The 15738-nt window shown below is 41.7% G+C and overlaps 1 long non-coding RNA gene across 1 annotated transcript; it reads left to right on the top strand.

The window, feature by feature from the left end:
- The first annotated feature begins 217 nt into the window (after positions 1-217).
- LOC139164731 (uncharacterized) lies at positions 218-7921 on the top strand. Its single transcript, XR_011558689.1, has 3 exons — positions 218-296; positions 3040-3084; positions 7838-7921. It is a non-coding gene; the product is annotated as an uncharacterized lncRNA (long non-coding RNA).
- The last annotated feature ends 7817 nt before the right edge of the window (positions 7922-15738 follow it).

Here is a 15738-nt window from a genome sequence, read left to right on the forward strand (position 1 = left end):
TAGATTGTCTTCTTTATTGTTGTTAGCCGCCCCGAGTCTTCGGAGAGGGGCGGCATACAAATCAAATCAAATCAATCAATAAATAAATAAATCCCACAAAAGTGAGTGTGAAGGAGTAATCAGACTGTAAGGGTAATTCAAATCTTTATTGTATCGACTCTGGCAGGACTTGTGAAAGAAACAACCAATGGCTCAGTGGCTTTGCAACCCTGGCTGATAGGATTAACCGCTGTTACGGTCTTCTTGCTTCTGATGTTCGTGACAAGTCTCATCAATCGGATATTTTTCTCCAAAAAGTATGTCTCTTCTCGATCTCTTGCTTTAGGTTTTAAGGTCCCATTTAACACAGCACTGGAACAACCATTTATTTGACTGGTTACGTGCCTTGAAATTAACGCCCACTGGTTATGAGTAAATGTCAGAGGATCGGTCATAAAAGAAAAACAAAGAAAAAGATATACAGTAGTACCTCTAGATACGAGTTTAATTCGTTCCAGAATGGAGCTCGTATGTTGAACAACTCGTATCTGGAACAAATGGCTTCCCCTCCGAGATAATCAGAAGCAAGGATTCTTTCGCCACCTAGTGGAAACTCGGCTCGTATCCTGAATTTGAGCTCAGGTTTCGAAAAGAAATTTCGCTCCCGTCGTGGCTTGTATCTTGGAATACTCGCATGTGGAGCAGCTCGTATCTACAGGTATTACTGTACCAGAATAAGATCTTTGCCAAGATTTGATGCATATTATATAAATACAATCAGTGTAAAAGAAAATAAGCACTATTAGAATTGTATTACAGGCACATCACAAATTGTCCAATTTTTATTTTAATGTGGGGTTTTTTGGTGTGTTTTGTTGTTTGTTTTGTGTGTTACAAATAAAGTTTATTTTTAATTAATTAAAAAAAAAGAAATTAGCACCCACTCTTAGCAAACACATTGATAAATCTTCTCTAGAAAGATCTGTCCCCCAACCAGGTCCTTCAGAACTTCTAATGCTGTGCCTATCGGTGCTGCAACTGAGTTGAGTCCATCCACCATGCACCCATGGAGGGGGTGGGTATCCAAAAAACTAAGACAGGAGATACCACAATACAATTGTACCAGGGGCGGATTGCTATTACCACTGCTACCAGTGCACTGCGCGTACAGCTTCAATTGTCTTGCATGTGTGCATACTATGCATGCGCATCCCAGCGTGTTTTTATTTATGCGCAGGAAGCAAAAACGTGCTGAAATCTCGCAAGGGGACGCACATGTGAGAGAGATTTTGGGGGCGGGGTTTGCTTCTGCGCATGCTCACAAAGGAACAAATACGAAAAATTGAAGAAAAAAGATGGTGGCACCCAAAGGACCGCCACCAGAGCAGTCACGCAAATTGTGCAACCTGGCGGCTGCTACTGATTTGATTTGATTTATTGGATTTGTATGCCGCCACTCTCCGGAGACTCGGGGCGGCTAACAACAATAATAAAAACAGTATACAAAGTAATCCAATAATAAAAACGATTAAAAACCCATTAATATAAAAACCAAACATACATACAGACATACCATGCATAAAATTGTAAAGGCCTAGAGGGAAAGAGTATCTCAGTTCCCCCATGTCTGACGGCAGAGGTGGGTTTTAAGTAGCTTACGAAAGGCAAGGAGGGTGGGGGCAATTCTAATCTCTGGGGGGAGTTGGTTCTAGAGGGCTGGGGCCGCCACAGAAAAGGCTCTTCCCCTAAGTCCCGCCAAATGGCATTGTTTAGTTGACGGGACCCGGAGAAGACCCACTCTGTGGGACCTAACTGGTTGCTGGGATTCGTACCTACTGATGCACAGTCCCCTACTGCACCTGTAGTAACCCACTACTGAATTGTATTCCACCTCTTGTTTACATGTTGTTGGCTTGTCTCGGTTAGCTAGGCTATGAAACCTTTGACAACACCGAGCAGAGAATTTTAACAGAGCGTGGATGTGTGATAAAACCAAGACACAGACTTAGTTAAAGAAGTATTATTTACATATAAACAAAATATAAACAATCCAGAATAAGCACGAAGCAAATACAGAATAATAAGCACTGAGCAATCACAAGATAGAAGCTCAAAGCAAAATACAATATAGATAATAAGCACGAAGCTTATACAAGCACGAAGCTTAAACACAACTCCCCCTTCTCAGACAAAAGTAAAGGAAGTGACTGAGCAGAATAATAAACTTTTATAGCTTCAATGAGGAAGTGACGAAACAGCCTTGAATATTAACTCTTCAAGTACAAGTTAACTCTTTAAGTGCACATTAACTCTTTAAGCACAAGTTTGGTACAAGTGTACAATATGCAGTTTACAATGGCAATCCCTAACAACCATGTACCCTGTACTAACACATATGTTGCATGAGAGGCACGCAAAGGGAAATAAGACTTTTATTGCAGCGTCACAGCCAGAGTTGTGGCTTAGATTTCCCACCTTGGTGCCAGAGAGCTCGAGTTTAAAATAAAGCCTGTTTCTGGACTACAAGATTAGTTCTCTTCTTGGTCCTCCCTCTCCCGGTGTATGAGTCTTCGGAGAGGGGTGGCATACAAATCTAATAAATGAATGAATGAATGAATGAATGAATGAATGAATGAATGAATGAATGAATGAAGCCTGACCTGTTTCATCTGACAAACACAAACATCACAAGCGCATTAAGATTGGATTCCTGATCTGCTCCACTTGGGAAAAATAAAACACAATCGTTTACACATAATCGCCATTCTCCGTTACAAAACCCAATTTTTTTAGATTTGCCCACATTGACAAGCTAATCAAAACTAATCAAAGAGGTTGAATTTACACAACAGATTTCAAAGTTATAGCTAATCGCATTGAGAGCATTGTGCGAATGAAGGTCACCCGGTTTCTATCTCATTAGTGTGATGGTGTCTCACTCTGTGTGTTTAAGGAGTGGAGCAATGAGGGTCTTTCATTTTGAGGGGTGGGGGTTCTGCCCTGCTTTTTTCACCCTCTATTCCCTTCCTAATTCTTCATTAATATTGCTCCCTTTTGCAGAAAGGATGACCAGAACGAGATGGAGAACCTAGAGGCCATACACAGGTAAATATTGTTGCTCCAATAGATTTTTAAAAGGCATTTTATGACTTGGGTATCTAGTAATGGAGCTAGTCAACATGGTTATTCATTTACCTCCCACCCAATCATGGGCCTGCCCTGCACAGGTAATCCTTTACCTACAACTAGTGAAGGGTTCCCCATCGCTGGCACTACTGGTGCAGTACTGGTGACCGGCACGGGTGCATCTGGCATTCGCACACATGCGCACCAATACGAGATTCCACTTCTGCGCATGCATAGGAAGCAAAATCTCACGTGAGGATGCTCATGCGCATGAAATTTCACTGATTTTCAGCTATTTCTTTGCTTCCACGCATGCACAGAAGCAAAAAACCTCCAAAAATCCTGTGAAATCTCGCAAGCGTGAATGTCCTCGCGCATGATTTTGCTTCCTGCTCATGCGTAGAAGCAAAATCTCATGGAGCGCACACATGCACATGTCTGGGGCGCAGAGATGCATGTGCATCTCCATTTTCCCCACCGGGATGGCGGACTGGAGTGTCCATGCTGCAGCCCAACACTGCCCACAAACATTTATGTAGTGATCAAAGTTACAACGGCACTGAAAAAAGTGACTTATGACAAGTCCTCCCACTTACAATGGTTGCAGTGTCCCTTATTGTCACGTGATTAAAATGTTGGCGCATGGCAACACAGATGGATTTACAACAGTGGTAACATTCAGGAATCATGCAATTTGCCAATTGCGACCTACTCAGCTGGCTTCTAACAAGCGAAGTCAATGCGGGAAGCTGGATTTGCTTAACACCTATGTGATTCGCTTAGCAACTGGGGTGATTCGCTTAACTGTGACCAACCCCCCCCCCCCCCATAAAATTAGGCATGACTCACTTAACAACTGCCTTATTTGGAAATGGAAGTTCTGATTCCAATTGTGGTCACAAGTCGAGGACTGTCTATCTGTACGGCTCTGGATGTTTTCATCAAAATGGGCCCCAGGGTTTGACGCTCTCTTCCCTCTTCAACATCTACATCAGTTTTTCTCAAACTTGGCAGCTTGAAGATGGGTGGGTTACAGTTTAGATATGTCTGTCATATGTTTCATATATTTTGGTGGCGTAGTGGTTAGACTGCAGTATTGCAGGCTACTTCTGCTGACTGCCGATTGTCAACGGTTTGGCAGTTCGATTCTCAATGGCTCAAGGTTGACTCATCCTTCATCTTCAGTAAAATGATGACCCAGATTGTTGGGGGTGCTATGCTGACTCTGTAAGCTGCTTAAAGAAGGCTATAAAGCACTGTGGAGCAGTAAACAGTGATTTTCGCGGGTTCGAACTTTGCGAAACGGCTATACCACGGTTTTTCAAAAATATTAATTAAAAAAATACTTTGCAGTTTTTCCCCCTATACCATGGTTTTCGCCAAACTCTCGTCCGCCTTTAATAAATATTTTTTGTAATAAACTTTAATAAATAAACATGGTGAGTAATAATCTAAATGGTTGCTAAGGGAATGAGAAATTGCAGTTTAGGGGTTTAAAGTGTTAAGGGAAGGCTTGGGATACTGTTCATAGCCAAAAATAGTGTATTTACTTCCGCATCTCTACTTCGCGGAAATTCGACTTTCGCGGCCGGTTCCGGAATGCTTCCCCCGCGAAAATCGAGGGAACACTGTATATAGTTAATACCCTTACGGACAGACGGAAGGAAGGAAGGAAGGAAGGAAAGGGAGAGAAAGAAAGAGAAAGAAAGAAAGAAAGAAAGAAAGAAAGAAAGAAAGAAAGAAGAGAAAAAGGGAGTGAGTGACATTTTACAAATTGGCTACATCCACCCGGTCACATGACCAAGCCATACCCATCAAGCCACACCCAACTGACCTCCATGCCATGCCCATCAAACAAGCCACACCCACAGAACCAATACAGGGGTGTCAAACTTGTGATGACACATTGTGGTCATGTGATGTATTGCAACTTTTTTCCCTTCGCTAAACTGGAGCTGGGCGTGGCCAGTGCGTGAAGTATTCGGCCCATGGGGCACGAGTGTGACACACACACACACGCCTTACTGTATTTCTATGTATTAGTGTTATTCTTATATTATAAGCAAAGTCACCTTGCAATCAGGAGGGGGGGGGGCAAACTCAAAATAAATAAGTAACAAAACCAGCATCTCTGTTTTGGTCTCAAGGTCTGTCCCTTGTGGGCAATTCATGGCTAGGTATTTTATTTTAATTGTTTTATTTATTTGTTTGTTTTGTCAAGTACATATTGGTGGTATACAAAGATATAATAATATTTATATACATGATGCCAGTAAAAAAGAAACATTAGGACAGGGGACAGAAGGCACGCTGGTGCACTTATGCACGCCCCTTACTGACCTCTTAGGAATTGGGAGAGGTCAACAGTGGATAGTCTTAAGGGTTAAGTTTTGGGGGCTAGGAGATGACACTACAGAGTCTCGTAGTGAGTTCCATGCATCAACTACTCAGTTACTAAAGTCATATTTCCTGCAGTCGAGTTTAGAGCAGTTTACTTTAAGTTTCTGTATCTGTTGCGTGCTCGTGTGTTGTTGTGGTTGAAGCTGAAGTAGTCATTGACAGGAAGGACATTGTAGCAGACGATTTTATGGGCTATGCTTAGGTCCTGTTTAAGGTAGTCCTGCTGGCCATACGACCATGGAAATATTTTCGGACAAGGATGGCTCCCTTGGCTAAAAATATAGAAATGAACACTGCCCCTAGAGTCAGACCGGACTGGGCAAAGAAAAACTCTCTCCCCCCCATCCCCATTTAATTTATTTTATTTAATTTGTTAGATTTGTGAGCCGCTCAATTCCTTTTGGACTCTGGGCGGTGTACAATCTATAAAATAATATAAAAACAGTATAAAGTCCCCTTAATAAAAGTATGAATACCTCTGGGCCGGAGCTAGATGCTATTGCTCAGAGTCCCATGCCATTTGAGTGTCGTCATCATATTTTTGATAAAAAATCCAGGTTTATACGAGAAGACTAGTTCAATGGCTAAATTTATGCAGCACACTACACCAAAATCAAACCAACCACTTTTTAAAAAAATTAGATTTGTATGCCGCCCCTCTCCAAGGACTCAGGGCGGCTCACAACATAGCTCACAACAGAGCAATAATACAGTACAAATGTAAATCCAATATTAAAAAGTTTAAAAACTAATTTAAAAATACATTGTCATAGCAATCATCAACTACACAGTCATACACATTCAGTCCAACTAATCATGATACAGAGGTCAAAAAAAGGGGGGGATTAAACCCCCAACCTTGGCGGCAGAGATGTGTCTTCAACATTTTGCGGAAGGCGAGGAGGGTGGGGGCAGTTCGAATCTCAAGGGAAAGTTTATTTAAGATATTTCAGTTCCCCCATGCCTGACGGCAGAGGTGGGTTTTAAGGAGTTTGCGGAAGGCAAGGAGGGTGGGAGCAGTTCTAATCTCAGGGGGGAGCTGGTTCCAGAGGGTCAGGGCCGCCACAGAGAAGGCTCTTCCCCTGGGTCCCGCCAAGCGGCATTGTTTAGTTGACGGGACCCGGAGAAGACCCACTCTGTGGGACGTAACTGGTCGCTGGGATTCGTGCAGCAGAAGGCGGTCCCGGAGATAATCTGGTCCGGTGCCATGAAGGGCTTTATAGGTAATAACCAACACTTTGAATTGTGACCGGAAACTGATCGGCAACCAATGCAGACTGCGGAGTGTTGGTGTAACATGGGCATATTTGGAAAAGCCCATGATTGCTCTCGCAGCTGCATTCTGCACGATCTGAAGTTTCCGAACACTTTTCAAAGGTAGCCCCATGTAGAGCTGTAAGTTGATTACAGAGGACCGAGGCCGCCACAGAGAAGGCTCTTCCCCTAGGTCCTGCCAGATGACATTGTTTAGTCGACGGCATCCGGAGGAGGCCGACTCTGTGGGACCTAATCGGCCACTGGGATTTGTGCGGCAGAAGGCGGTCTCATAGGTATTTTGATTTAGCAAGTTGTTGAAGCCTGACCAGCAGGAACAGTTTACTTTGAGTTTGTATCTGTTGTGTGCTCGTGTGCTGTTGTGGTTGAAGCTGAAGTAGCCGTTGACAGGAAGGACATTGCAGCAGATGATTTTATGGGCTATGCTTAGGTCGTGTTTAAGGCGACGTCGTTCTAAGCTTTCTAAACCCAGGATTCATGGCACTGGATCAGATTATCTCAGGGACCACCTTCTGCCGCACGAAACCCAGTGACCAGTTAGGTCCCACAGAGTGGGCCTTCTCTGGGTCCCGTCAACTAAACAATGTTGTTTGGCGGGGCCCAGGGAAAGAGCCTTCTCTGTGGTGGCCCCAGCCCTCTGGAACCAACTCTCCCCAGAGATTAGAATATCCCCTACCCTTCTTGCCTTTCGTAAGCTCCTTAAAACCCACTTCTGCCGTCAGGCATGGGGGAACTGAGATATTCTTTCCCCCTAGGCTTCTACAATTTATGTATGGTATGTTTGTACATATGATTGGTTTTAAAATAAGGGTTTTTAGCTGTTTTACTATTGGATTGTCGCATGTTGTTTTTACCACTGTTGTTAGCCACCCCGAGACTACGGAGAGGAGCGGCATACAAATCCAATAAATAATAATACTACTACTAATAATAATACTAATAATAATAATTGTATTCTAACTATTCTGCTGCTTTTCACACACCCCTTTTTGCAGTTCACCGTAAGTCTGCTAAGTGAACCATCCAAGTGTTTTGTTTTTCTGTCTTCTCCCTACAGCGTTAGGCCCAATGTCTACGAAAACACAGCAATGGATCCAGAAGAGGGGAGTTCGGAAGCCAAGATGTAGGACCGTGATGGTGGAGCTATGGCACACATGCCAGAAGTGGCACACAGAGCCATTTCTCCAAGCACAGGAGCCGTTGCCCAGTGTCCATATAAAACACACCGGAATATAAGACGCTTAGTTTTGGGGGAGGAAAATAGGGGGTGGGGGAATCTGCCTACCAGGTATTCATCTGATTAGCATTCTTAGTCTGGTCAGATTCAGCACATTTTTTTATCCCCAAGTTTTAAAAAACCTTATTCGGAGAGAGTAACAGTGAAAGAGCCTGCAAACTGGGAAGATTGTTAGCACCTAGTTGGACTGAAAAAAAAGCTTTGAAAAAACCTACATTCAGAGTATAAGACACACCCAAATTTTCAGCCTCTTTTAGGGAGGGAAAAGGTGTGTCTTATATTCCGAAAAATACGGTAACAACCATGTTACTTACCAGTGATTCACTTAACAACTGCAGCAAGAAAAGCTGTAAAACGAGACAAAACTCACTTAATAAATGTTTCATATAGCAACATCAGTTTGATGCTCATTTGTGGTAATAAGTCAAGGACTACCCGTAATATGTCCATGTTGTTCTGTTGGCAATAATGTAAAAAATGATTTGTGATTTCCTTTATTTCTGGTTTCTGTACATGTTTTCTGAGCTGCCACTACTTTGTCCTCCATTCATGGCTTGAGTGTTTAGCATCCAGGCCTAAGATAAGAACAAGCCATGTAAATTTACATTGCCATAAGAAAGAATGAAGGCATCAATGAATTTATTAAACTGTCTTCTGCAGAAGCCGTCCTTGCAGTGATCTACTTCTATTTGTTTCTTTCCTTTTCTTTTTAAATATTTTTATTAATTTTCCACTTTTGAAAAAGAAAACACAATAGTAAGTACGGAAGAAAATCAAAGAAAATTAAACTAATAGTAGTAGTATATACAGATATTAGCATTATATTATTTATTTATTTATTTTATTTATTCATTCATTTGTCCAATACACAATACACAATAGACATGAAGTAATATATATAAAGATAATATGTAAAAATAGAGGAGAAGATATATGAAAGGAAGAAAATATATATGATATATGAGATAAAGGAAAGACAATTGGACAGGGGACGAAAGGCACACTAGTGCACTTATGTACGCCCCTTACTGACCTCTTAGAAACCTGGAGAGGTCAATCGTGGAGAGTCTAAGGGAGAAATGTTGGGGGTTAGGGGTTGACACAATTGAGTCCAGTAATGAGTTCCACGCTTCGACAGCTCGATTGTTAAAGTCATATTTTTTACAGTCAAGTTTGGAGCGGTTAATATTAAGTTTGAATCTGTTGCGTGCTCTTGTGTTGTTGCAGTTGAAGCTGAAGTAGTCATTGACCGGTAGGACATTGCAGCATATGATCTTGTGGGCAATACTTAAATCGTGTTTTAGGCACCGTAGTTCTAAGCTTTCTAGATCCAGGATTGTTAGTCTATTTTCGTAGGGTATATAAATTAGCACATGCTTTTTTCATTAACAAATTAATTTCATATATATTTCAATGATTTATCGTGCAGGCTATATTGCCCCCCCACCCACCCATTGTAAAATCTAGATTTTATTTATTACATAATTCAAAGTATTTGTTTCTTCTAGGTTGCTCAGCTTTTGCATTATTCATTATTATTATTTTTTGTGGGAGGGGGTTAAACAGTCTTATTGATATTTTTTGAAAGTTACGGATAGTTCCTTATAGCAGTGTTTCCCAACCTTGGCAACTTGAAGATATCTGGACTTCAACTCCCAGAATTCCCCAGCCAGCAAATGCTGGCTGGGGAATTCTGGGAGTTGAAGTCCAGATATCTTCAAGCTGCCAAGGTTGGGAAACACTGCCTTATAGTAAAAGACACCCGTATTGAGAAATGTTCCAGATTGAGCTTGCGAAATAACAAAAACCTGCCTATCTGCCCACGTCCAAAAGGATGCGGAAGCAACCGTTTTGCTGAGGTGTCACAAACACCTGAAATACACACTTGTGCTTCAATGAAGAAGATCCCAAGGTCATGGGATGACAATTTATAACTTTTTTTTGGCCAGAAACAAGTATTTACGTCTGGTTTCCAGCAATAAACTCCCATTCCAGACAACTGCATTAATGGCCATCAAAAGATATGTTTTTAAAATTAGGTCTATTACGTGATGGCTTAATGACTGGCATGGCTTATGGTCTTAATGTTCTCTGGACTCAACAGCAATAGCAAAAGCATTTAGATTTATATACACTGCTCAAAAAAATAAAGGGAACACTCAAAGAACACCTCCTAGATCTGAATGAATGAAATATTCTCATTGAATACTTTGTTCTGTACAAAGTGGAATGTGCACAACAGCATGTGAAATTGATTGTCAATTAGTGTTGTTTCCTAAATGGACAGTTCGATTTTACAGAAGTTTGATTTACTTGGAATTATATTGTGTTGTTTGTGCATTCCCTTTATTTTTTTGAGCAGTGCATACTTTATAGCCCCCTCTAAGCAATTTACAGAGAGTAAAAATACAGCCCCCAACAATCTGTGTCCTCATTTTACTGACCTTGGAAGGATGGAAGGCTGAGTCAACCTTGAGCCTACTGAGATTCGATCTGCTAAACTGCTAGCAGCCGGTAATCAGCAGAAGTAGCTTGCAGCACTCTAACCATTGCACCACCGAGGCTCTCTCAGTTATGGTTGTAAGACAACCTGCATCTGGCAGAAACCAGAAACCATGTGGGTAAATTTTACCCTTCCTTCCTTCCTTCCTTCCTTCCTTCCTTCCTTCCTTCCTTCCTTCCTTCCTTCCTTCCTTCGATGCCCATGGCAGTAGGATCAGCCATGATGTATTAAATAAAATTCAGTTGCTTTGTAGAACACATCACCACCGAATATATTCACACAACATACTGTAATTAAGTTCACATAAATACAGTAAATTCACATTTCAGTTTACTGTGTTATTTGTAATGCATGAAGGTTATTTAATACAGAATAAGCTGCAAAAATCTGGACATTAACAGATTAAAAGACCTTGTAGATCATTTAGTCCAACCCCCATCCCCACCCAAGGAGACCCTAACACCTTTTCTGACAAGTGGCAGTCCAATCTCTTCTTGAAAGCTTCCAGTAATGAAGCTCCCATAACTTATGAAAACAACTTTTGTTCCATTGGTTGATTGTTCCCGGTGTCAGAAAATTTCTCCTTATTTGGTTGAATGTCTTCTTGTTCAGTTTCCATCCATTATTCCTTGTCCGGCCTTCAGGTGGAAATTATTATTATTATTATTATTATTATTATTATTATTATTGAAATTGAATTGAATTCATTATTATTATTATTATTATTATTATTAATGTCACATACGTATTGGTGGTATACAAAGATATAATAATATTTATATACATGATACTACTGAAAGAGAAATATTAGGACAGGGGACGGAAGGCACTCTGGTGCACTTATGCACACCCTTTACTGACCTCTCAGGAATCTTTTTTAAAATTAATTTTTAAAATTAATTTTAAGAAATAGAATATAAAACTCACACACAACATAGAACAAGTGCTCAGTGATCAGTGTCCACCACCAGACAAACATTCATACTCCATCACCAAATTGGGGGGGTTTCTTATGTATATCATTTTAACTCAAGAGCAATGTCTCTATTTACATATTATAAAGTGATTCCAATTTATTCCTTGGTCTCGAATTCTACTAACCATATATCATCTTGTCCCATCGTCCCATCAGTTGTGGCAAATCAGTTTCATTAACCAAATTCATCCTTTTATCCATAATCTCAAATTGAAAATGATCCACCATGTACCGGTACCAATTTTGCATTGTCCATTTTGTCGCATCCTTCCAACCCAAGACTATTACCACCTGAGTGCTTTCTATCGCTGCTTGTTTTATTTCTCTAAATTCTCTCATCGCATTGCTTTTAACTAATACCTGTACTGCCGTTTCCTTTGTAATTATCCATCCTGTATTTAATAGCCTCTTAATATCCTCTTGCACTTTTTGCCAAAGGTTCTGCACTACCAGGCATTCCCAAAGCATATGCATAAACACTCCTTTATCTTGACATCCATGCCAACAAGTATTTTTAACATTCTGCTGGAAATATGCAAGTCAAAGCAATGGAAACTGCAGTTTAATGTTTCCAAATGTAAAATAATGCACTTGGGGAAAAGGAATCCTCAACCTGAGTATTGTATTGGCAGTTCTGTGTTAGCAAAAACTTCAGAAGAGAAGGATTTAGGGGTAGTGATTTCTGACAGTCTCAAAATGGGTGAACAGTGCAGTCAGGCGGTAGGGAAAGCAAGTAGGATGCTTGGCTGCATAGCTAGAGGTATAACAAGCAGAAAGAGGGAGATTATGATCCCGCTATATAGAGCGCTGGTGAGACCACATTTGGAATACTGTGTTCAGTTATGGAGACCTCACCTACAAAAAAGATATTGACAAAATTGAATGGGTCCAAAGACGGGCTACAAGAATGGTGGAAGGTCTTAAGCATAAAACGTATCAGGAAAGACTTAATGAACTCAATCTGTAGAGTCTGGAGGACAGAAGGAAAAGGAGGGACATGATCGAAACATTTAAATATGTTAAAGGGTTAAATAAGGTCCAGGAGGGAAGTGTTTTTAATAGGAAAGTGAACCCAAGAACAAGGGGACACAATCTGAAGTTAGTTGGGGGAAAGATCAAAAGCAACATGAGAAAATATTATTTTACTGAAAGAGTAGTAGATCCTTGGAACAAACTTCCAGCAGACTTGGTAGATAAATCCACAGTAACTGAATTTAAACATGCCTGGGATAAACATATGTCCATCCTAAGATAAAATACAGAAAATAGTATAAGGGCAGACTAGATGGACCATGAGGTCTTTTTCTGCCATCAGTCTTCTATGTTTCTATGTTTTCTATATGTAACACTGCTATCATGTCTCCACTGAAGTGAAAAAAAGAGCAGCCAAAAGTTTTCTGCTCTCTTTGCTGCAATCTGCATCTTTTAGCATTGGGAAGACATTGTGCAAGCCAAGTGTACATGTTCATACTGAACTGGATGCAACATATTTTCAGCAAGTTCCTAAGGACTAGAAACTTGAAATGTTTTTTTTTAATGGACTACCTTCTCGTATATTATCATATCCCTGCTGATGGGAGACACTGAAGACACACTTTGGGACAAGATACTTTTAAATTCCCCTCTACCCAAGCAAACATGCGCAAAGGCTAAGGTTACAAGCCAAGTTAAAAGCATGAAAGCGTTGTGGAAAAAATTCACTGACGCTGAAGCATTGACTTCCAGGGCGTCATGCGTTTCCACACTGGGAATTAGATCTGTATGATGCTGTGTTAGATTTCGCTGAATGTAAAGTGGCGCAGTAAGCTTCAGTAAGCTGCACAGAGTCTGTTATGGATATCTGAGTTAGATTCCAATATTTCGAGGGGTGTTTTTGTTGCAACCGATAGCAAAAGAAGCATTTCTAATGATGTTCAGAATGGTAGATGATGGTCTGCCTAGTTCAGTGATGGCGAACCTATCAATAGTACAGTGGTACCTCTACTTACAAACTTAATTTGTTCCGTGACAAAAGGTTCTTAAATAGTAAAGTTTGTAAGAAGAAGCAATTTTTCCCATAGGAATCAATGTAAAAGCAAATAATGCGTGCAATTGGGGAAACCACAGGGAGGGTGGAGGCCCTGTTTTCTCCCAGGAGATTACTAGAGAGGCCCCATAGAGGCTTCTCCCCGTCTTTTCCGGCCCTGTTTCCTCCAAGGAGATTCCTAGAGAGGCCTCACGGAGGCTTCTCCCTGCCTTTTCCGGCCTGTTTCTGTCCAGGAGATTCCTAGAGAGGCCCCATAGAGGCTTCTCCCCGCCTTTTCCGGCCTGTTTCTGTCCAGGAGATTCCTAGAGAGGCCTCACAGAGGCTTCTCCCCGCCTTTTCCAGCCTGTTTCCTCCAAGGAGATTCCTAGAGAGGCCCCACAGAGGCTTCTCTCTGCCTTTTCCGGCCCTGTTTCCTCCCAGGAGATTCCTAGAGAGGCCCACGGAGGCTTCTCACTGCCTTTTCCAGTTACACTTTCGGAGGCTTGGGTTTGTAAGTGGAAAATGGTTCTTGAGAAGAGGCAAAAAATATCCTGAACACCTGGTTCTTATGTGTGTCTTTCACAGCAAGTCCATTTGCATGGGAGGCAAGTGAGGACTCTATAGGTCCGTGATGGCTAACCTATGGAATGTGTGCCATACTGGAGGGCATGAGAGACTTTGCCCTGTCTCAGCTCCAGTGCGTATGGAGCAGAATACTTCATGCAACCAGACTTGATATTCTGGGCTTAGAAAGCTTAAAACTACATTGCCTTTGGTACGACCTAAGCACAGCTCATAAAATTATCTGCTACAACTGTCAACAACTACTTCAGCTTCAACCACAACAATACACGAGCACGCAACAGATAAAGCCCTACATGGCTTAGGACCAGATTACTGACGGGACCATCTTCTGCCTCATTTATCCCAGCGGCCGGTTAGGTCCCACGGAGTCGGCCTTCTCCAGGCCCCATCAGCCAGGCAATGCTGTATGGCGGGGCCTGGGGGGAGCCTTCTCTGTGGCAGCTCCGGCCCTTTGAAATCAACTCCTTCCAGAGATTTGTACCACGCCCACGATCCTGGCTCTGAAGGCTCTAAAGATTCATATTTGCTGGCAGGCCTGGGGCCGTTGAGTGCCAATATCTAGCTCCGGCTGATGATATGTGTAATTTGATAGAACGAATGTGGATGATTGCTTTATGCACTCTGATTTTAGACTATTTTTTTAAATGTTAGATTTCTTACATGTTCTACTTTTATATCTTGTGTTTATTTCTGTTGTAAACTGCCCTGAGTCTGCAGAAAAGGGCGGAGTAGAAATCAGGTGTTTATTTATTTTATTAATTGGACTTCTATGCTGCCTGTCTCCGAGGACTCGGGGCGGCTTACAACATATAAAAATAATGCATCATCACAATCCAATTAATTTAAAAACAGCTAATCTAAATCCCCAATAATATTAAGGTCAGCCACTACCACTTACACAGCAAACATATATTATATTCGTTTGGCCAGGGGCTAGGGTCTAATGGCCCCCGGCCTAGTGACATAAATGAGTCTTGAGAATCTTGGGGGAGGCGAGGAGAGTGGGGGCACTACGGATCTCTGGAGAGAGCTGATTCCAGAGGACCGGAGCCCCCACAGAGAAGGCTCTTCCCCTAGGCCTCGGCAAGCAACATTGTCTAGTTGAGTAGTTGACGGGACTTGGAGAAGGCTGGCTGTGTTGGACCTCACCAGTCGCTGGGACTCATGCGGCAGGATGTGGTCCCACAAATAGATAGATAGATAGATAGATAGATAGATAGATAGATAGATAGATAGATAGATAGATAGATAGATGATAGATAGATAGATAGATGATAGATAGATAGATGATAGATAGGTAGATAGATAGATAGATGATAGATAGATAGACAGACAGACAGACAGACAGACAGACAGACAGACAATAAATAAATAAATAAAACAGATACAAAGTGAACCACCCCAAACTTGACTGTAGAAAATATGACTTTAGCAAGAGTGGTTAAGTCCTGGAACTCACTACTGGACTCTGTGGCCTGGTCACCAAACCTCCAAAATGTTACCCTTTCAACCTTTCTAAAGTCGCGACCCCTTAATGCAGTTCCTCATGTTGTGGTGACCCCCAACCATACGTCTAGCACCAATTCTCCCAACAGAATTTTAAGCTGATTGGCAGGAAGGTCAGAGGGACACGCCCACTGTAAACACCTGAT

The sequence above is a fragment of the Erythrolamprus reginae genome, chromosome 1 (genome assembly GCF_031021105.1).
Source record: "Erythrolamprus reginae isolate rEryReg1 chromosome 1, rEryReg1.hap1, whole genome shotgun sequence".
Classification (NCBI taxonomy): Eukaryota; Metazoa; Chordata; class Lepidosauria; order Squamata; family Dipsadidae; genus Erythrolamprus; species Erythrolamprus reginae.